A 21,961-nucleotide genomic window follows, 5' to 3' on the forward strand; every position below is an offset into this window, starting at 1 on the left:
TGAAACTGGAATCTGTTTTGGAAATGATTCATTTCCTGCTTTTTCTACTAAATCATGACATTTTTATTATATGCATTACTATTGAGAATTTTCTAGTCATGCTATTCGAAATATGTTTTCAGAATCATGGACCAAAATCACTCAATCTATAATCAGTACAAAAAATATCTCAATGTATGAAAAAGTGTCAGTACTGGACATGAATATATATATATATATATATATATATATAATCATATAAGTCTTAATAAAGAGATATTTATTAATGAGATTTAAGTTAAGGCTAAATGTCTCCACAATAAAATGTGGTCTATCTTGGTGAAGGACTCAGGTGCATCATAAATGAATATTCTACTGTAGGCTGGGAAATTCCAAACCATCAACTTGTTCAAGTTGACTCTGTACAATAAAAAAATATTCTAGATATATAATTCTTGAATTCAAATCAAAGTCTGCCATTTATTAAGTCTACCAAGAACTCATTCTAATTTTCAGAGCATAATTTTTAATTAGGCACTAATAATCAGGTTCACGTGGTTGTCGTGAGCATTGCTGACACTCTGAAAAAATGAAGTCCATCCAGATATTTGCACAAATAAAAATTTATACTCTGATTTATCTGAACTAAAAAGTCTGAGTCAAACTCTAACCCTAACATAAACCTAAAAATAAGTTAACAATCAAATTGTCCAATCTGGTTTGGTGTATAAAACTGACAGAGAACTGCCCTTATTTTTGTTTACACTAAGTTATGAATGCATTTAGCTTTAAAAAAAATCTGCACCACCACCTCCTATTCCTATCCAATCTTGATAATTGGTGTGGTCCAGTGATCTCATGACCATTTCTGTGCCTCAGTGCTGTGTAATACCTCACAGTTGTGCATGTCATGGAGAAAGGTTTGGATATTGTAATGAAAACAACACTAGGGAGAAAATCAAGAAAACTCACTGAAGTTTGAGATTTTTCACTCATCATTATATAACATTTATAAAAACTAATGATGAAGAGCATAGTATAAAGCCATTTAAAAAGCCCCATAAACTATGTACATGGAAGTTGCCTATTGCACATAAACTCTTGCTTTTTATCCACAAATTATTTTGTCTTAATCATGAAGTCATAAACTCTGATAATATAGAGTCTAATATATTCTGAGAAATAGTTATGACAATCTCATTTTTACTACTTTTTTCTTGCTTTTATACCTTCTCTCTTTTTTCTTTCTCCTTCCTTGTTTTTTCTCCCCATATTGTCTCACATTTTTTTCTTTTGCTGCTGATATAAAATGAGAATATTAGACTGTCTGATCTCCAAAGCTCCATGATAATGACTCCATGATAAGCTGGGAATGAATCTGGAGCCCTCAGCTCTCTGACTGTCCTTGATAATTATGTAGTTATTATATAGTAGCGCTATAGTCTCTGTTTGGAAACATAATTGTCTCTGTCTTGGTATTAGAAGCAGCTTAAAAGAGCTAAAATAATAAACTTGAATATCTGGCTCCTTTCCCATGCTTGGAACAGATCAAAAATATTGAAATGAACACTGTTGGTCAGATTCCCAGAGAAGAAAACTGACTCAAAGAGGTCAAAGGAAAATTAGACAAGCTTGATATTATAACAGCAAAGTGTTTCTCTAGGATTTTCTGTATTTCTCTTTGGGAAAGTTACAGGAAGGAAACAGGTAGTTTAAAAATCAAGGCCAAGAATATCATTATTCCTAATATTATTTCTACCAACTGGAATTGTCAAAATGTATGAAGCAAGGCAAAATTTCTTCCTAATTTTCTATGCAACTGTGAGCCAGATTTTTCCTCATCTAAAATGCAGTGAAAGCATGAAGCAGTTAGGAAAAGTTACATGAAGTCTGTCATAGCATTAAGGTGGTGCTCTTAATACCTTGGATATAGGAGAAGCATGCAGCTAAAGGAGTCATTAGCTTCTTGTCTAAGTAAAACCTGTACCACCATTCCCACAAAGTAGGTGTGATTATTGGAAAGCATGAGTTTAAAACCCAGTTTTCCCCTACCACTTGTCATGCAGCAAAACCACTTGCCTTTCTATGCCCCGGTTACATCTACAATAAAATAAATAATAAGACTATACTGTTTTATAATAAGGAATAAGGAGTTATCTTAAAACTGTGTCTATAGTAAATGTTTGATAGATGTATTTGAGACTGAATTCTTGTCTCTTCAATTAGCTGATCAGAAATGGAACCCCAGAAAGGGACCTTGACTTTCTCAAGGTTGTACAGTTATTAGTGTTATTTTAACTACCTCATTCACAATCAAGAGACCTTTCCTAATAATTAATTAGATTAAGGGGCATGGGACAGATTTTTGTCACCAATAACAACACTGATACAGCTGGAGGGTTTTTGGAGCTTTTTTTGTTTTTGTTGTTGCCGGTCTGGGGATGGAACCCAGGGGCATTCGATCTCCGAGCCACACCCTCTGCCTTATTTTTATATTCTTGTTTAAAATTTGAAACAGGGTCTCACTAAGTTGTGGAGGCTGTCCTCAAACCACGATCCTAGTCTCAGCCTCCAAATGCTGGGATTACAAATTTGCACCAAGATGCCAGGCATGGAGCATTTTTTTTTTAAATATACTTTTATTGGTACATTGTAACCATATATCTTGTTGAAGTCTAACATGATAGAAACATATATGAATATAAAACTTGATGCTTGAATATAACATGATAGAAACATACTTGAATATAAAACTCAATGTTATAAAACATTGAGCAAATTTTTTCCTTATTTGAAATAAAGACAATGCAAGTACCTTCCTTATACAGCTGCTATAAATTAAAGGAGTTAATACATAAAGAATTTGGCACTACATAGGTAACAGAATACAGAATTTGGAAGCGCTTCTTGTGTGATTTGGTTATGCTTTGCTTCTTTTAATCTCAAAGTATTTAATTAGATGGTGACTGCCCTAAAGACAGCATTGAGCCCACACCTCTTTTAAGGTATGATATTTAAAGAAATGGTCAAGTTCAGAAGCAGCTCCTTGATAATATAAATTTTTCCATATCTTTATTAATTTCTAATTATTACCAGACTTGATATCTAGGATTATGTGGTTTCTAGATTTCTAAAACTAAAGAAAATTGTCCTCATTTAGCAAAAATAGCAAATATTTTCATGTGTGTGTAATTCTTTACTGAGTTATCAGGCAGCTTTCTGTTACTGTGACAAAATACGCAAGAAACATACTTTTTAGATAAAAATGTCTGTTTCAGCTCCTGGTTTTAATTAATGGTAGACGCATTCCATTGTTTCTGGGTCTGAGTTGAAACAGTACATCATGGCAGAAGGACATGGTGAAGCAAAGTTATCCACTTCATAGTATCTGTGGAGAAAACAGAATGCTGAAAGGGCCAGAAACAAGATATAGTCCCCATGGATCCACTTCCTTCAGGTATGTGTTGCCTCCTATAGTTTTCACCACCTCCTCATATTTTCTTTAATCATAAATGCATCTTTACATTAATCTACTGAGGAAGTCTGAGTCCTCATAACCCAATCACTTTCCAAGAGCCCCACATCTGAAAACTGCTGCACTCGGGACTAAGCCTTCAACACAAGAGCCTTCGTAGTATATTTCAGCTCCAAAGCACAACATAAGTTCTTTCCAGTGTATATTCAAAACACAAAGTAATCTCATAAAAATCTCCTTAAAAATGTGTTGTCATCAAGTATATGGAAGAACACTATATTTTTGTTTCAGAGATATAGCATTCATGGTGAAGACTACAATAAAAAATATAGAAGCTTTGTTTACTACATTAATTCAGAATTCATTAATCAAATTTAAAGATATTTTTATTACTTAATATTTAATAAGTTATCTTATCTTACTAAACTACATAAAACATCCCAGGATGCTCCCTTGTTAACTGAAGGTTTAAAATTTCTTCTCCATTTCCGAATCTTTTCTCTTTTGTATTTTCAAAACCTGACATTGGAGTTATTACTATAGAAGTTGTTTTCAGTCAACATTCTCACTGTTGATAAAAAAAAAAGTTAGATATTTTTCCTAATATGAGGAAGCTAGGGAGAAACTGAGGCATTGGAAGAAATCCAGACAAAGAAGAAGAAACTTTAGATAAGTAAAGAAGGCAAGCTGAGGGGAATAAAATAGAGAAGATGAAAATGCCCTTTAGGCATGATGTACATTCACAAACATATCAATGAAAAATCACTAAGCAGAACATGAGAATTAGGGAGGAAGGAGGGAATGGGGTAGGACTTGGGGACGGGCTAAGTAAGTGCTGATTACATGAATGCCTCTACCATCTTGTACTTCATTAAGATGTATAATTACAATGTACCAATAACTTAAAAAATTCTAGAAAGAAGAAAAAATTTTAAAACCCACCTGACTAAAACAACTTAGGGTAAATTTTTTTTCTCTAATTTTATTGGTGCATTATAGTCTCACATCATAATGTAGTTCACAGCGGTAGTGATATATGTGCACACAGCACATTGCAGACTTTCTCCTGTGTTTTTCTCCACTCCTTCCTTTCCCATACAGGATATTGAAATGAACATTGGTATTCTCACATATGTACACAATATCAGTGGAAGGGAATCCTTCATTAAGTCTACATCTCCCTCCCCTCCTTCCCCTAGACCACCTCCCTTGATCCGCTGGAGTGTCTCCTCCTTTATCTCAAGTCCCTCTAGTATCCCAATCACACTCTGAGCTTCTGCATACTGGGGAAAACATATGACCCTTCAATTTTCTGAGACTGGCTGATCTCACTTAACATTCTCCAGGTCTAATCCATATTCCTGCAAATAATAAAAATTTGCTCAGCTGGGCGTGGTGGCGCACACTTGTAATCCCCGCGCTTGGGAGGCAGAGACAGGAGGATTGCGTAGGTTCGAAGCCAGCCGCGCTGGTTTAGGAGACCCTGTTTCCAAATAAAAATATAAAATAGGTCTGGGAGTGTAGCCCGGAGGTTCAAGGGCTTCCAGGAACCCCAGTACCACAAAAAAAAAAAAAAAAAAAAAAAAAAAAAATTGCTCTTCTTTGCTGCTGAATAGAATCCCATTGTGTATCCCATAATTTTGTGATCACTTCATTTTTTGATGGATATCTGTGTTGGTTCCACAATTAAATATTGTAAAATGTGTACCTATAAGTATGAATAGGCATGCATTATTAAAATATCCTGATTTCAAGGCCGGGCATGGTGGCACATGCTTGTAATCCCCGCACTTGGGAGGCTGAGACAGGATGATCGCACAGGTTCGAAGCCAGCCTCAGCTACTTAGTGAGGCTCTCAGCAACTTAGTGAGACCCTGTTTCGAAATAAACTATAAAATACATCTGGGAGCATAGCCTGGAGGTAGAAAGCCTCTGGGTTCCACCCCCAGTATCATACACACACACACACACAAAAATCCTGATTCCAGTCCATTTGGAAAAACACCCAGGAATGCTATAGCTGAGTCAAATGATAGATCCATTCCCAGTTTTCTGAGAAATCTCCACACTGGTCCCCATAGCATTTGCTCTAATTTGCAATCCAAACAGTGCAAAATACTTCATATTTCTCCACATCCTCCTCATCATTTATTGTTGTTTCACTTTTTGATTAGACATTCTGATTGGGATTGAATGGAATTTCAGTGTAGTTTTGGTTTGCTTCTCCCTGATTGATAATGATGTTGACATTTTTATATATGTATTAGCAATTTGTATTTCTCCTGTTGTGAATTGTTTAGTTTAATGGCCCATTTTCTTGATTGAGTTATTAGCTTTTTTTTTAGTGCTCAGTCTTTTGTCTAATCTAGATATTAGTCTTCTATCAGAGGAATAGCTGGAAAATATCTCTCATTCTTTAGATTCTCTCTTTAGACTACTGACGGTTTTCTTTGATGAGCAGAAACATTTTGGTTTAATGCCACCTCATTTATTAATTTTTGTTTTAATTTCTTGAGCTTTGGTAGTCTGAGGATGCTTCTGCCCGTGCCTGATTGTTGAACCTATTTCTTCCACTGGTAATTTTAAAGTCTCTGGTCTTATTTTAATGTCCTTGATCCAGCTGGATTTGACTCTTTTATAGGGTGAGATATTTTATTTTTCTACAAATGGATAGCCAGTTTTCCAACATCATTTGTTTAAAAAAAGGCTATGTTTTCTCCAGTATATGTATTTGGCACCTTTGTCAAAAATCAATTGACTATAAGTTGTTTCTTTATCTTCTATTCTGCTACAATGGTATATGTGTTTATATTCATGACAATTCCATGCTGTTTTTATTACCATAGCTGTGTAGTATAATTTGAATTGCGATGGCTTCTAAATTACTTTTATTGCTGATAATTTCTTTGGATGTTCTTATTCTTTCTTTTGCCATATAAAATGTATACTTTTTATTTAGATATGTGAAGAATGAAATTGATATTTTGTCATAGTTTTAGAGATTTCAGGGGTTCAGCCCATGTTGGGCCAGGTAAAATCTGTGGAGCTCAAGACCTGGGACAGAAAGCAAAGAAAGAGTTTAAGGACTCTGATTTTTTTTTTTTTTTTTTTTTTTTTTGTGGTACTGGGGTTTCTGGAAACCCTTCTACCTCCAGGCTACACTCCCAGACCTGTTTTTTTTTTATATTTTTATTTGGAAACAGAGTCTCTTAAGCCAGAGAGGCTGGCTTCTAACCAGCGTGATCCTCCTGTCTCTGCCTCCCAAGTGCGGGGATTACATATATGCACCACCATGCCTAGCAAGGACTCTGCTTTTATATTACAGAATATGGATAGAATAGACATCTTATGAAGGGGGTTCATTGATGTATCTTTATCCCCAAGGCAACACCTCAAGTGACCCACACCCTTCAGTCACATTCTAACTATTTAAATTACCACCCAGTAATTTCATTAAATTGGTGAGAATTATATATACACTGAGGATATTATGACCTTCATGATTCAGTTACATCACTTGTGAACATCATACCTGAGCTATTAAAGGGGCATTTTATATTCAAACCATAACAAAGACCCTAATCCTTCCAACCCCAATGCTCCACTTAGAAGATAAGATCTTAGGCAAGTTAATTGAACTTGCCTAAGATTGAACTCTAGACTTCCATTCATAGATCTTTAAAGTAGAACTAAGAACCCCTACTTTGAACTAGTTTTACAAGATCCTTTTCAATAATTTTCATAAAGTAGGTATCCTGATCTAAGAGCTACAGGCTTGATCTCTTAGCTTTTTTCTATATGGATCCCATTGTTTCCTACAATTCCAAACAACTTGAAACATTCTAGGTTTGCTTTTATAATCGTTTCAAATACTCTTTTCTTTAATCACTTCATTTTTCAAATTCAATGAGCTTCATTTGAGTGTCCAAAGAAGGTAGGTCATTTCTCATAATAACTCATAGAAAGAGAGAAAAACTAATTAAATATTAAACCCCAGAGCTATCAACACAATAAGAAATCTTTTTTTAGTGTTATTATTTTATTTGTTACTACTTTCTCTTCTGCTATGGTTATTAACAATATCTGCTATATTTAAGCCAAGTATAACAAGACATGAAAGTCAAGGTTAGAAAAATAACATGCATTTTGTGCATGTCTTATTCTTTTGAAGGTTATTGTGGCCTGGTTAGATGTTATCTTTCCATTATCACTTTTTTATGCTGACTGCTGACTGAGCTCAGGTGGCAAAGGGAAGTGGTAATTGAGCTAAAATGTTTTAATACTGATGGTAATTTTAAAAATATAGTAGAAAAGCTTCTTCTTAGTGTTTCCATTGTGTATGGCAGGCAAAATGTCATCAAGAACAACAACAAAAAAATAGGGCCTTTCCAAATGATTGATCAAATCTTCCTCAGGTCCTACACATTTGTCTCCTAACTTAGAAAGAGTTAGGCTAATTCATAGCTTTCTTTCAAAACAAAAATCTCTTTTAGAAATTTTTTAATATATCTAGCCTTGATTGGGGATCTTGGACCTAAAGTGTTTCATGTATGTTTCATTTTACTTGGAAGAAATAAATTTCTAATAATAATGCCAAAGGACATAATTAGGGGCAGTTTGACTAGACATCTTATAGAGTATCATGTTGTACAATAATTCTTGTTACAGGTGTCACCCAAGGCAGGGTCCTTTCTTCTCTAATATCAGCATATTTTCCTTCTTTATCCAATAGCACACCAACAATAGACTTTAACTTGGGGACAGATTTAAATTAACCAAGTTTATCGGACTGATACAGAAAGCAGCCTTCCATTTTATGAATTGCAAGTGTTGTATACAATTTCTTAAATAATCTTAAATAATAAAACTTAACCAGTTAGAAAAAGTACTTGCACTTAACCAGTTAGAAAAAGCCTTATTGTACTATAAAAATTTATACATTTGGAATCAGAGCTTCCATGGGCAGAAAGCAAGTTCCATTTGGCTTGTCAGTCATTGCATATTTTCACAAGAGAAAGAATATACAAGATCCCAATAATGATCTTCAGTTTATCTTCTGCACTCAAAGAATGTTCTATAGAGTTGAAATTTATAAATTCTTGCTAATTCCTAAAATATATATTGGCTGAGTCTCAGGTTTTCACATAATTTTCATTTATCCAATCTTTTGCTGAACTTTTAATGAATACATTCTTCATTTTACTCAGTTAAAAGAGAACCAAGAATATAGAAGTAAACATGAAATAGTGCTTGGCTACAGGGAAGTTATATCATGGTTTAAACAGAGTGGTCAGGTTAGTGATAGGAAAGTTTAATTAAAATTAATTACAAAAGTATTAGAGGAGTGTTATGATAGCAACAAGCATACATTTTAATATAACCATAATGAAGAAGTAGTATAAGCCAATTCCAATTTGGGAAGTCCAAGAAAGCTTCTTACATGAGGTAATATTTAAGCACTGTTGTTGGCTAACAGTGGAAATTGATGTTATTGATTCAAAAGAGAATTGAGTATACAGGCATAGCCTGTAAACATATAAAAAAGCATAGCCTTTAAACAGATAGATAAGTAGTAACAATTTCAGAAGGACAGCAATCAGGATCAATCCAGCACTCTGAAAAGCAAGAAAATATTATTCTTTTCTCTCTAGTTATACTAAAAACATGACTTAACTGTGATGAATCATCAATTTTTGTGTCACTGTATTATCATATACAAGAGTTCAGTCAAATATTTTTATTTGGATAAATTAGTTAACATAAAAAATCGGAAAAATAGAGCTGTGAATTGTTCATTGAATATCCAAATGAATATATTTGGTGGGTCTCAAAGAAAACCTTGGTATGAAATTTTGGATACACAAAGAGATACTACTGTTAATGGCATGATCTGTTTAGTATTTCCAATGCTTTCAATATAAACTTCAAATAGTTCAGTGTGGTTTACAGGAACCATTAAAAACTTGCAAAATGTCTGTTTATCATGCTGGTGGTTTTTCCTCAAACAGCTTCTTGATTTCAGGCCCCAGAGATACCAAGTGCTTCTCCATAAGTCCATGTATGAAAGAAAAATCTATGCTTTTTCTTCCACCAGATCTTTTCATGTGCTAAAGTATCACCCTGAAGCATGATCAACAGTGTCAACTCCTTTTCTGCCTCACTAATTTTCTTCATTTTTAGCTCCAAATTCTTTTTTTTTTTTTAATTTTATTTTATTGGTGCACTGTATTCATACATCATAGTGGGATACAAACTTTTGTAGACATACATGCACACATCGCCCAGTCAGCCCCCACCCGATCCCCACCCCATTCTCTCCCCATCCCTCCTTCCCATGCTTGGCTTTATTGTTGTTAATTTTTAGGATTTCTAGTTGGAATATTAATATACCTTCAGATATAGCATTTGGAAATATTTTATCCAATTCTATTAGTAACTTTTAACTCTGTTTACACTGTCTTTGGATATACAATATTTTCTTTTATTTTTTAGGGAGTTTGTATATTCTTCTGTTGCCTGTGCCATTGAAATCATATCCAAGAAATCACTGCCAATTTCAATGTTGTGAGGTTTTTATGACCCAGATTTTCTCCTAAAAGTTTATAGTCTTAAGATTTATATTTAGGTCTTTTATCTATTTTGAGTTAATACTTGTATATGGGATTAGGTAAAGGTCCAATTTTATTCTTTTCCATGTAATTATTATTTTTCAACAATATTCAGTTCAAAGATTATCATTTCCACCACCAAATGTTCGTGGAAACCTTGTCAAAAATAACTTGACAATATAGGGAAGAATTTAGCTCTAGGCTTGTATTTAACTCCAATGGTCTATATATCTGCCTTTAGAACAGTACTACACTGTTTCAATTATGGTAGCTTTATATGGTTTGAAATCAGAAAATATATATCTGCTAGCTTTGTTCTTTTTCAAGATCGTTTTGGGTATCTAGAATTCATATTCCATATTAGGATAGATTTTTTTCTGAAAAATAAATATATAAATATATGATAGTTTCACCTAAAAAAACAGAAAAAAATATGCTCTAGTAAGAAAGAAAGCAAAAAGGAATATTGAAATGCTATCTTTAAATCATCAAATGCTTGGTATCAGACAAATGAAACTGTTATGTGAGATTATCATTTTTAATTTTGGATAAATTGCTATAATACTAGATGTCAACCACTAAGCCTAGCTCCAAATTCTAAAGGCATTTTCTTAACATTAAAAAATTGTTTTTGGAGGATTCCAGGAAGTTGGTGGCAGCCGTGGTCGCAACCATGGCTGCCAAAAAGGACATGCATTCCTCAGAGCAGCCCTGGACATCAGATTTTGGTTTAATATCTGAGCGGGACAAGTTAAGGAGACATTTTCAGCCATGACTTCCTACCTAGATTATAGGAGAAAGAGTGGACAATGGTGAATTAGAAGCAAGATGACAAGGAGGTGCCCACCACATAAGAAAAGTGATTTTTGGAAGAACATCCTAAAGAGATTAAAGACCGCTTCAGCCGCACATGCTGGGGACTCAACAACATACCTGTAAGAAAAATGATCCAGGCATGGTGGAGGGAGCCCAGCAGAACTGGGCGGTAAGCCCAGCTATTTGTCCCAGGGAACTAAGTGCACCTGGCTGCCACACTCCTCTATGCTGCATTGGGGGCTGGGATGTGCTCGGAACAACAGATCCTGCTCTAAGTAGTGAGGCTGTGGCCTCCACTCATGTAGGGAAGATAAAATTCATTGCTGCTGAGTGCTCAATCTCACAAACTCTTTAAAATACACATACTGTGTTCTCTTATTAAAAATGTTGGAGAGGGGCCAAGATGGAGGCGGTAGCAGCCAGGATTCAGGAGATGCAGACAAATCCTAAACTATCCACCTTGAACTTTTGGGAAAAAAAAAATCTCTGGGAAGGGGGGATTTGCTTCTGCTTCACATGCTTAAGAATTCTGGACTTCATACCATGTAAGGAAGGAGCTCAGTGGAGAACCAGGAGAAAGGGGGCAGCGGCAGGGGCAGCAGAGGCCAGTAATTGGGAGAGGCAGAGATCTGACCCAATCCACTGTGATATTTTGAAAAAATTGCCCCAAAGGCAGATTGCTTCCACTGTGCATGCTTAAGAATTCTGGACTTCATACCATGTAAGGAAGGAGCTCAGCAGAGAACCAGGAGGAAGGCGGCAGTGGCAGGGGCGACGGAGGCCAGTATTTGGGAGAGGCAGAGATCCGATCCAATTGGCAGCGGCAACGGCAGTGGCCGTGGTGGCCAGTATTTGGGAGAGGCAGAGATTTTACCCAATCCACCTTAATATTTGGAATAAATTGCTCCAAAGGTAGTTTGCTACTGCTGCACATACGCTGGAATTCTGGACAACCATGCTGTGTGGGAAAAATGTTTAGGAGAGAATTGAGATGGTGGAGGCAGCAGCAATGGCAGTGGCCGGTATTCGGGAGAGGCAGAGATCTGATTTAATCCACTTTGATCTTTTGAAGAAATCGCCCCAAAGGTAGAATGCTACCACCGCACATGCTCGGGAATTTGAGACAACATGGTCTGTGAATAAGGTGCTCCAAAGAGAACCAAGATGGCTGTGGCAGTAGCAGCTGTGGTCAGTATTTGGTAGAGGCAGAGAGCCAGTCCAACCCACCTTAAAATTTTAAAGAAATGTCCTCAAAGGTAGACTGCTACTGCACACATGCTCGGGAGTTCTGGGAATCATACTGTGGGGGAAAGGTGTTCAGGAGAGAACTGAGATGGCAGTGGCAGCAGCGACAGTGGTATTGACCAGTAGTTGGAGGGGCAGACAGATCCAGCCCAATCCACCTTGACCGTTTGAGGAAATCTCCCCAAAAGTAGACTGCTCCTGCCACACAAGCTCGGAAATTCTGGACAACATTCTAAGTGGTAAAAGGGTTTGGGGGATATCAGAGGGAGCCCCGCATAGTCAGGATGGGCTGCCACTCTGCTTGTTCTGGGATACATCAGCCCTCATGGCCACCATGCTCCTCTGCACAGACCAGGAGACCAGGGTGCACATGGAGCAGCAGAGAGCAGAGCCTGCTCTCTGAAGTGAACCTCTGCCTTTGGAGGGAAGACAAAATCACCGACACTAGGTATTTGGGGCCCCAGCTTTTGCAAAAGACATGTACTGCTTTCTCATATTAAAAAAAAAAAAAAAAAATGGAAGAATGCCAGAAGTAGTGGCACACTCTTGTAATCCCCGCACTTGGGAGGTGGAGACAGGAGGATTGTGCAGGTTCAAATCCAACCTCTCTGGCTTAAGAGACCCTATTTCCAAATAAAAATAAATAAAAAATAGGTCTGGGAGTGTAGTCAGGAGGTAGAAGGGTGTTTTCAGGAACCCCAGTACCACCCCCTCCAAAAAAAAAGGAAGGAAGGAAAAAAGGGAACATCTGTAAATGACCTGCTCATAGTGACGGAGATGGGAACCCATGCACAGCAAGACTGGTGCCGGGGCCTTTGAGGCCCAGATAGGAGCCTGCCATGCTGAGACCTGTGCTGGCGCCAGCGAGGCCAGGAGAGGGCCCTGCATTAAGTCACGGCCAGTGCAGGAGCTAGCGAGGGCAGGATTGGAGCTTGCCATGAAGCCAGGCTGGGGCTGGGGCCTCTGAGGCTGGGATAGGAGCCCACTGAGGGGTAAGGCTGGTGCTGGGGCCAGGGAGGCCGGGATTGGAGCCTGCCATGAGGCAAGGCTGTTTCTGGGGCTTCCAAGGAAGCAATCGGAGACTGCTGAGGTGTGAGGCTGGTGCTGGGGACAGCAAGTCTGAGGCTCCCGGTCGCGAGTGGACTTGCCCCCACAGGACTGAGCCAGTCGGTAACATTTAGTCAATCTATTTTTATTTTAATGAACTAATAGTCCCAAGTATTCTCTTTAGCTCTGTTTCTTATATCCAAAAGAGAAAACTTAAAACAATCATAAGGACACTGAAAAGCTAGTAGGATTTTTCTATATTCGGTTAAGAAACTCTTTGTGGATCCCTTTTGTTTTTTTCTCCTCCTATTTGTTTTTGAGGAGGCACAGCACCTCACCTCTGCATAACTTCAATTGGCCGTTTGGGAAATGGGTGAGTGCCATTTAATTTTCTGTGAGTGTCCACCTGGCAGGTTAGGCTTCTGTGTATATCAATTCTGAGATCACATCCTTGAAGGAAGAACAATAATGGGAGAGCAAAATTGGCCTTGAGAGCAGCAATCTTAAGATAGCCTTTTCCTCAGTAATATTAGAGGGGGAAAATATGTGTGATTTCTCCAACTGAAATGACAAGCACAAAAGGAAAGGAAAAAAATGCTCAAAGTGGCAGGGTCTCTGCCTGTTCAAATTCTTAAAATATGGCTTAACACACAATCTCATAAAACACTAAATGAGAGGAAAAAAAGGGGAAAAAAGTTCTTTTTTGTATTCCCTGAAGAAAGCACAAAGAGACAGATGGCCCAAATAAGAGGGTCCCTGGTCAGATAAGTTCTTAATAATCTTCTTTTGCCTTGACAAAGGAAACTATGTAAGGAACTGTGTGAGGACTTTGTTCTCCCAGGAGAAAGCACAACAGTGAGAGAGAAAGATGACTAAAAATGGCCTTGTCTTTGACAACATGGGTTATAATGCTTCATTTTGCTAAGTAGTAAAAGAACAATTAAGATCCTTTTCTTTTGTACCTTGCACTCTCCTTACTTGGTTATAAAATCCAAAGATAAAAGTCTAAAATAGTATGATTTCTATTTCTATGTCTTTTTTTTTCCTTCTGTTATGTAATGAGGGGAGAACAAAGAAATGTGTTTTACTCTGTCTCTGGAAAATGAATAATGGCAAAAACAAGGAAGGAAAGCAGAAACAGCTCAAACCAACAGAATGTTAAAATAAACCCAAGGTTCTAAATTATTAACTCATATGGAGCTGTTTGTGGAGCTCATTTAATCTGTCAACAGCAACGAAAGACTAACCAGGAAGCCAGTCTTGCTCCAGAGTTTCAGTTCCTATAGTCAATAATATTATGGCGTGGGAGTCTTGACTAATTAGCTTTAATCCTTTAGCTTTCCTAATTGAGAGAACAGTTTCCCTTATCAAATACTGAACATCAACACAAGCATCTTTGTAGTATAATTAAGGAAAACCTTGGGTAGAAAATTGAGTTTAAAATAAACACACATATAATGCCCAACTTCATTTTTCTGAATGCTATGGAAAAGTATCATCATAGTGATTCATTCATGGCAAGAAGTATGAGTCGGTAGAAAGACTTTATTTTCAAATCCTCACTCTGCCATGTAGTCAGGTAGCTTTGCTCACATAACCTAGCCTCCCTGACATTTCCTCACATGTAAATAATCTTGACTTCAGAAAGCTGCAGTGAGAGTAAAATATAAATGTCAATAAACTGCTTGATATATTTAAACTCTTTTTTCTTAACACATATTATGACAACAGATATTTGTGACATTTAAAGACATTATCATACTAAAGCAAATTTAATTCCTTCTTCATTAATATATTTCAGCCAGACACTAGATATTGGCAAATACCAGTCTCTAAGCTAAATCTAGCCTATGCCTTTTTTTTTTTTTTTTTTTTTTTTGGTGGTACTGGGGTTCCTGGAAGCCCTTCTACCTCCGGTCTACACTCCTAGACCTATTTTTATATTTTTATTTGGAAACAGGGTCCCTTAAGCCAGTGTGGCTGGCTTCAAACCAGTGTGATCCTCCTGTCTCCGCCTCCCAAGCACGGGGATTACAAGCATTCTCCACCACCTCCGCCCTATTTTTATAAGTAAAGTTGAGCTAAAGTCCCTGCCCACTCACTTACATACTGTCTCTTGCTGCTTTCTTGCTCTAGTGGTAGCTCATTCAATTTCAACAGAGACAATATGACTATAAATCCCAGAATTGTGACTATTTGGCTTTTTACAGGAAAAAGTTCATGGAATATAGCTTGAAAAAAAGAAAAAAAGGCATTTGTAAAAATTCTTGAAAATTCACAATTGTATAAAAGTGATAAAGTTAGTCTTAAATGTTATATATCCCTATATATAGTGTAATCACCTTGCTTCGAGACTAATACTCACTGCAGTCATCATCAAAGATTTTTTTCCACTCAATACTGTGAATGAGAATGAAATATTTTCATTCACTTTTTTTTGATCGGCTTTGTTACAATTTTCTCCAAAAATATTTTAATACAGACTGTAATCTAAGAAAAGATTGAAGCTTAAAAATGTTGATAAAATATATGTATGGCCAAGAAGACTCATGTGACACTGTTGACTCCAACCTCTAAGTTTATGTCTACTTCCTCTTTATGTAACAACCATCTGAACTTCATCTCATCTATGCAATGGAAAGGATCATTTCTACCTCTGAAATTAACTTTTATTATATACCATATAATTCAAGCTATTTCCTTTAGAGGGAAGAAAATAAAGCTTAAAGGGATAAAGTGAAGTAAGTCCATAAGTCCATATCAGAGAATATTGAGCTAAATAGGAACAGCCAGTCTCAGTGAAGGGTTCTATATTTTCTCTCCTTTGTAGAAGCTAGAAAGAAAGTAGGAAACAAAGAGACTCTAGATAAATGAGGAGAGAGAAGGGTACAATAGTGAAAATGGGTTGGGAGAGGCCAGTGGGGAGGAAAAAAAGAAAACCTGATGCAGGAAACAGTTCAAATAATGCCATGTCTACATATGAGGGTATCATAAATTTCACTAACATGTATGTAAAGCAGGGAGAATGAGATGGAATCTTGCGGGAAAAACAGCAAGTTTTTTTGTGAATGTACGTTTGTATCACTTTGAAGTAAAATTACAAAGCACACACACACACACACACGTATATATGATATATATTTATAGTCTTTTTACATTATTGTTAACTCCTTGATCTGGATATCAGATATATTTGCCTCACTTTTGTGGGTTAAATAATCAGAATAGTTCTGTAATCTCAATACCAGGAGGAAGATATGGCTGTCAGACACAAACTATTTAGTAAACTGTACCATGGTCTTATTGTGCAGAAAAAAAAGCATCCTCACATAAAGTGAAACTGCACTAGTAAAAGATGAAACCAAGAAAATTTGAAAAGAAGCATGCATGTTTTTTTGTCAGTATTCTTAGGTCACAAAGACAAGCCCAAATAAATTACTGGTGGGATTTGCATCTATGAGACTGTTTCTTAATTGCATTTTCTTTTCACTTACACCACTCTAGGCGCTTTATACATGTTAACTCATTTAACTTTTCAAACTACTTGTGAATTAAGACCCTTTTTATACCTGTCTTAGAAATGAGAAAAATAGTGCACAGAGAAACTAATTAAGGAACTTGTAAGTGGTACAGGGTATATTTTAATTTAGTAGAGCTTAGGCTCTTGACTATAAAACAATGATACTATCATGAAAAAATAATTAGTTTTGAGGATAATCTACTGCTTTAATTTTGAATATATTTCTATTCCCTTTTTTCTTTTTATTAATTTGATAAGTTTTATAAAAATGACACTTAAAATTTATAAGATATCATGTGATATTTTGATATATGAATATATTGTATAATATTCAAATCAGGGAAACATATTTATCTTCTTCTTACACAACACTTATTTGTTGTAAAAGCACTCGAAATTCTTTCTTCTCATATTTTTACTTTCATTTTTATTGGTGAATTGTAGTCATACATCTCAATGGGATAAAAGACTTGTGTATATAATATGTGCACACATCACCCAATTATCCCTTACATAATCCCCACCCCATTCTCTCCCCATCCCTCCTTCCCATGCTTGGCTTAGTGATTGACTTAGATATGTTTAAGTACATCATGTGCTTTAGAGAGTTTCCCTCTTCTCCTCTCCTACCCACTCAGTTAGGTCGCCTTATTTGCTCCTCTATAGGGTCTCCTTCTTCATCTAGAGTTCCTTCTGTTACGCATTTCTTCTTAGCTTTCACCTATTAGGGAAAGCATCCGATTTCTTCTTTTTTGTGACTGACTAATCTCACTTAGCATAATGTCCTCCAGTTCCATCCATTTCCCTGAAAATGATGTAATTGAGTTTTTTTTCAATGGCTGAGTAAAATTCTATTGTGTACATATGCCACAGTTTTGTAATCCATTCATCTATTGATGGACATCTTGGCTGGTTCCATAGTTTGGCTATGGTGAATTGTGCAGCTATGAACATACATATGTATCCATTAGTTTGGTAGTTTGGTTTCCTCTTTTTTTTTTTATCATGTAGTCATATATTTTCTTTCAAAACCTCAAGTTTTTCTGGGAGTGTAGATCAGCCTGGGATACATCAGTGATGAGATAAATTGATCTGTGATATCACAAATCTGATTAAGTAATAGAAGGTCATGGAAATAAGAGGAAGGGGAAACATAGGATACAATTTTGGGAAGAAGATCTGTTCAAGGTAACTTCTAACTATGGAGATATTTTATAGATCTCTTTGCTGTTTGCATGCAATGGCAACAATTATGGTGGCTTGTTTCTGAAATTTGTATTTGTGTACTAATTTTATTTATTCTAATTAATAGATTTTATTTCTGAGAGCAATTTTAGCTTTTTAAAAATATCAGATACCTAGTGTAAAGCATTACCATTTACTCTCTGTCTTCTCACTCATATTTATACTATTTTTAGTGTCTTACTCTGCTGTGGTACATTTATTACAGTTGATGAGCTACTATCAACACAGTTTTATTTTCTATAGCTTATAGATCACCTTAATGCTCCCTCTTTGTGCTGTACAGTGTTATACATTTTTCTAGATTTACAAAACTGTATATTCACCATTAAAATATCATATAGAATAATTTCACTGACTTAAAATTACTGTGATTTACCTACACCTATTTTAAAAAAGGCCTCATAATTGTTAAACTATATACTTCTTTATCCTATTTAAAATATGCAAAAATGTTTGATTTAATTTAAACTACTCCATTTCCTTGTAAATAAAAGTATCTCATTTCATTTTGAGACTTAAAATCTTTTGAAATTATTGATAGTTCTCCCAATCATCATATGGTAATTCAATTAAAATTAAATTAAAATATAATTATCCACTCACTTATTGATTTATTTACTCACCCATTCACTTATCAATTCATTATTACATTCAGCATCTATATGTCGGTTATTTACAATGATCCGAATAGGTTGGGTCCTTTGATGATAGTTTTTAGCAATCAAAATTCCTTAATTCTTGCTCTGTTTGACTTTACATAAAGGAGAGGAAGAGTGGCCAAAAAAAGAAGATATAAAAGAAAAAATGTATTTTTTATTACATTGGAGGATGAGAAATAAAAAAATAATAGTGTGCATAATTACTGTAGGTGAGAAGGATTCTATCTCAGATAGGATCTGAGTAGAAAGTGACATAAATCAAGCAAGTAGGAGCTCTTCTGGATTTTTGAAAGCAGCATTATATACTCATTCATCCCTTTTTCAAAGATTTGAGTGTCCTACTTTTGGAAACATGTCTAGTAAACACTGAAGATAAAAGTGTGAAGTTTAAAATAATATAGTTTAACTTTTTTGATGCAGGCATTAATTGAATGATTATCACCATCAAGAAGTAAATTTATTTCTTATAATTTTGTTATCATAGAACTTTATTTAAACCTCAGTACTGAAACAATCTTCAGATTTTTATTGTGTTTCATATTAAGGAGTGATTATGTATTTTGAGTAGAAAAACTTATTCTCATTGACACAATGCCTTCTTTTTCCTTTTTGTTGTTTGACTCTTTTTACTTTTTTCTTCCCTTCTAAGTTGGAAGTTGCCTTAACAGTTCTTGAAGGGGCATCTTACAAATGAGAAGTAGCTGGGGCCAAGAGAGGCTGGTTGTTCTCTTTCTGAGAAGCAGAGTTTCATAATGAGAGCACATAACCCAGAGACTCCCTTAAGGCAGAAGAATAAGAAATTCGCTTTTCAACTCTGCATGTGAAATGATTCACTAATTAGAAGTCTTAAATGTTAGGAGAAGAAAGATGGAAGAACCAAAGCTGCTTATAAGATGTTTGGTGTATGATGAAAGTGTTATATAAAACTTTGCTTCTTCATGGAAAATATCACTCTGTAAGAAGATAGTACTATAAACTGTTACTTAAGCGGGCGCCTACAGCTGCAGACTGATTAAAACCCAGCAGGTAAAGCTATAATAAACAAATACCACCTGCTGCTGGAACAGGTGTCTGTGTCCTCATTTAGAAACTAAACTAAATGAGAGGATGCAAAAGGGTTAGAAAAGACCATTGCCTGGATTATCAGGAGCCTGGCATTCTGTACTTCATTGCTATATGTCCTTGAACTGAATGCGGTGGGTTTTGACTTGCCAGGGTAGCTGATGATGCCTCAAGGATTAAACTTCAATACAATTAAGAAGACCTATAGCTCTTCCTAGTGGGACTCTTCATACGTGATATGCACATTTTTTTTTCCTCTTTGTTTAATTGTCGACCTTTCTTCACCCTGCACTACTTAAAAATCAATTACAGAGCATCACAAATTGAGGAGAGTCCCTTTAACTTACAAATAGTAAGAAAAATGAAATCATATGCAGAGTAAAGAAGTGAATATACTCAGTGCATGACTTACTGTGAAATTTAATTGATCAACTTTTAAATACTATTGTGCTATGTCCAATTCGACTCTTTGTCCTTCTTTTTCAGCTTTTTAATTTTTTTTTTTTTTTTTTTTTTGGTGGTACCAGGGGTGGAACCCAGAGGCTTTTTACTTCCAGGCTATACTCCCAGACCCATTTTATATTTTATTTAGAAACAGGGTCTCACTAAGTTGCTGAGAGCCTTCACTAAGTAGCTGAGGCTGGCTTCAAACCTGCGCGATCCTCCTGTCTCAGCCTCCCAAGTGCGGGGATTACAAGCATGCGCCACTACGCCCGGCTTAGCTTTTTAATTTTTTACAACTGTTCTATTAGCACACAGTATTTGCTCAGAAGAGGAAAATGTTCTTTTGTTGTTTCAAAAACGTACATCCTTTCCCATTCTATTCAATTAATGTGATTCATGGTGGTCATTTTAGGATAATTTTGAAAGTGAAAATTGGCCAAGACTTAAAAAAGTCTTTCTACAGTTAATTTCAGTAGCTTTTTTTCCCCCTTATTTTCTTTCTTGTTTTTCTAGTTATTCTTCTATTATTTTTCTAATGATGGTCCTAAGTTATTTTATTGGTATTATTTTTAGTTGAGCCGGATGTGGTGGCACACATTTGTAATCCCAGCACTTAGGAGGCTGAAACAGGAGGATTGTGGTTCACCGACAGCCTCAGCTACTTAGCTAGGCCCTTCTCAACTCAGTGAGACCCTGTTTGAAAAATAAAAAAAATACTAAAAAAAAAAATAGGGCTGGGGATGCAGCTTGGAGGTACAATGCCCCTGGGTTCCACTCCTGGTACTTCAAAAAAATATCACACAGAAAATATGAAAATATTTGGACTAATTCAAAAGAATTAGAAATAAAAGAGTTGAAATAAAAGTTTATTTTGAGGCTTATAACAAATAAACACAACATTTCAAAACACGTGTGAGATTACTGTCAAAGCCTTGCAAAAGAAGCTAAAGGAGAGGTATGGTGACTTCTACGATGCTCTGACAAGGGTTAGTGGTTTAAAAAATTGCTTTTAGGGGATCATTTGGAAAGATATTATTTATGTCCCCAAGTTTTTGCCTCAAAATAATGGAATATGAGATTCCATAGCTACAAACAAAACAAGAAGAAAAGAAAAATCCAGCTAGTACCTGTTCTGAGAGCAGAAGAAAGGAAAAGTAGCTGACTTCGGCCACTTGTGAGCCCAAACTTTGTTAGGACTGACAACGTGGAAAGTTTGCCTTTCATCATATCTGAACCAGGGTCAATAAACAAATGGCATGAATCTACCCAGTTCCCATATCTGAGATTTTGTCACAGAAATGTTTTAGTGAAGTCAATGCTAGGTTGTTGCTATAAAGACATTAACCTTATACTTTCGGAGGCTTAGAAACACAGCATTTAATTTCTTGCTATTATAAAATACAATGAGGCAGAAAGGGGACTTTGTTCTTTGCCGAAATTTATGGATCTGAGGTCCTTCTATTGCATGCCTATATCATAGGTAGTTAAAATTATTACCCATTTAGCTGGATACTAGAAAGGCACCTCTTATCTGCTTTGATCTGCAAGTGATACATGTAGTCTTTTTCACATTTAATGTCCTCACATAGATGCAAGGGAAGTGGTCCAGGAGACAGCCGCTGCCTAAAGTGACACTTTTAAGAAACAATGCTACACAATGAAAGCCCCTTTGCTGGCTAGTTGACCCTTCCTATCTTCAGAAATGAGTAGTAACTAGTTAGGAAAGGTCTCTAAAGCTGCTCCAGGATCATTGATCATGTAAACAATCTTTTAGGATAGACAATTTCACTAAGAGAATGGAGGTAGAAAATAACCTGCAATTGGGCATGTAAGTGGATTTCCAAGAAACTCAATACTGCAC

At 36.0% G+C, this 21,961-nt stretch overlaps 1 pseudogene across 1 annotated transcript in view; it reads right to left on the reverse strand.

Moving 5' to 3' along the window:
• LOC308264141 (ubiquitin carboxyl-terminal hydrolase 10-like) overlaps positions 1-21,961 on the reverse strand; it is a 124,608-nt pseudogene that overhangs the window by 30,321 nt on the left and 72,326 nt on the right. The window lies entirely within an intron of this gene.

This window comes from Muscardinus avellanarius (assembly GCF_963383645.1).
Source record: "Muscardinus avellanarius genome assembly, chromosome: 6".
In the NCBI taxonomy this organism is placed as follows: Eukaryota; Metazoa; Chordata; class Mammalia; order Rodentia; family Gliridae; genus Muscardinus; species Muscardinus avellanarius.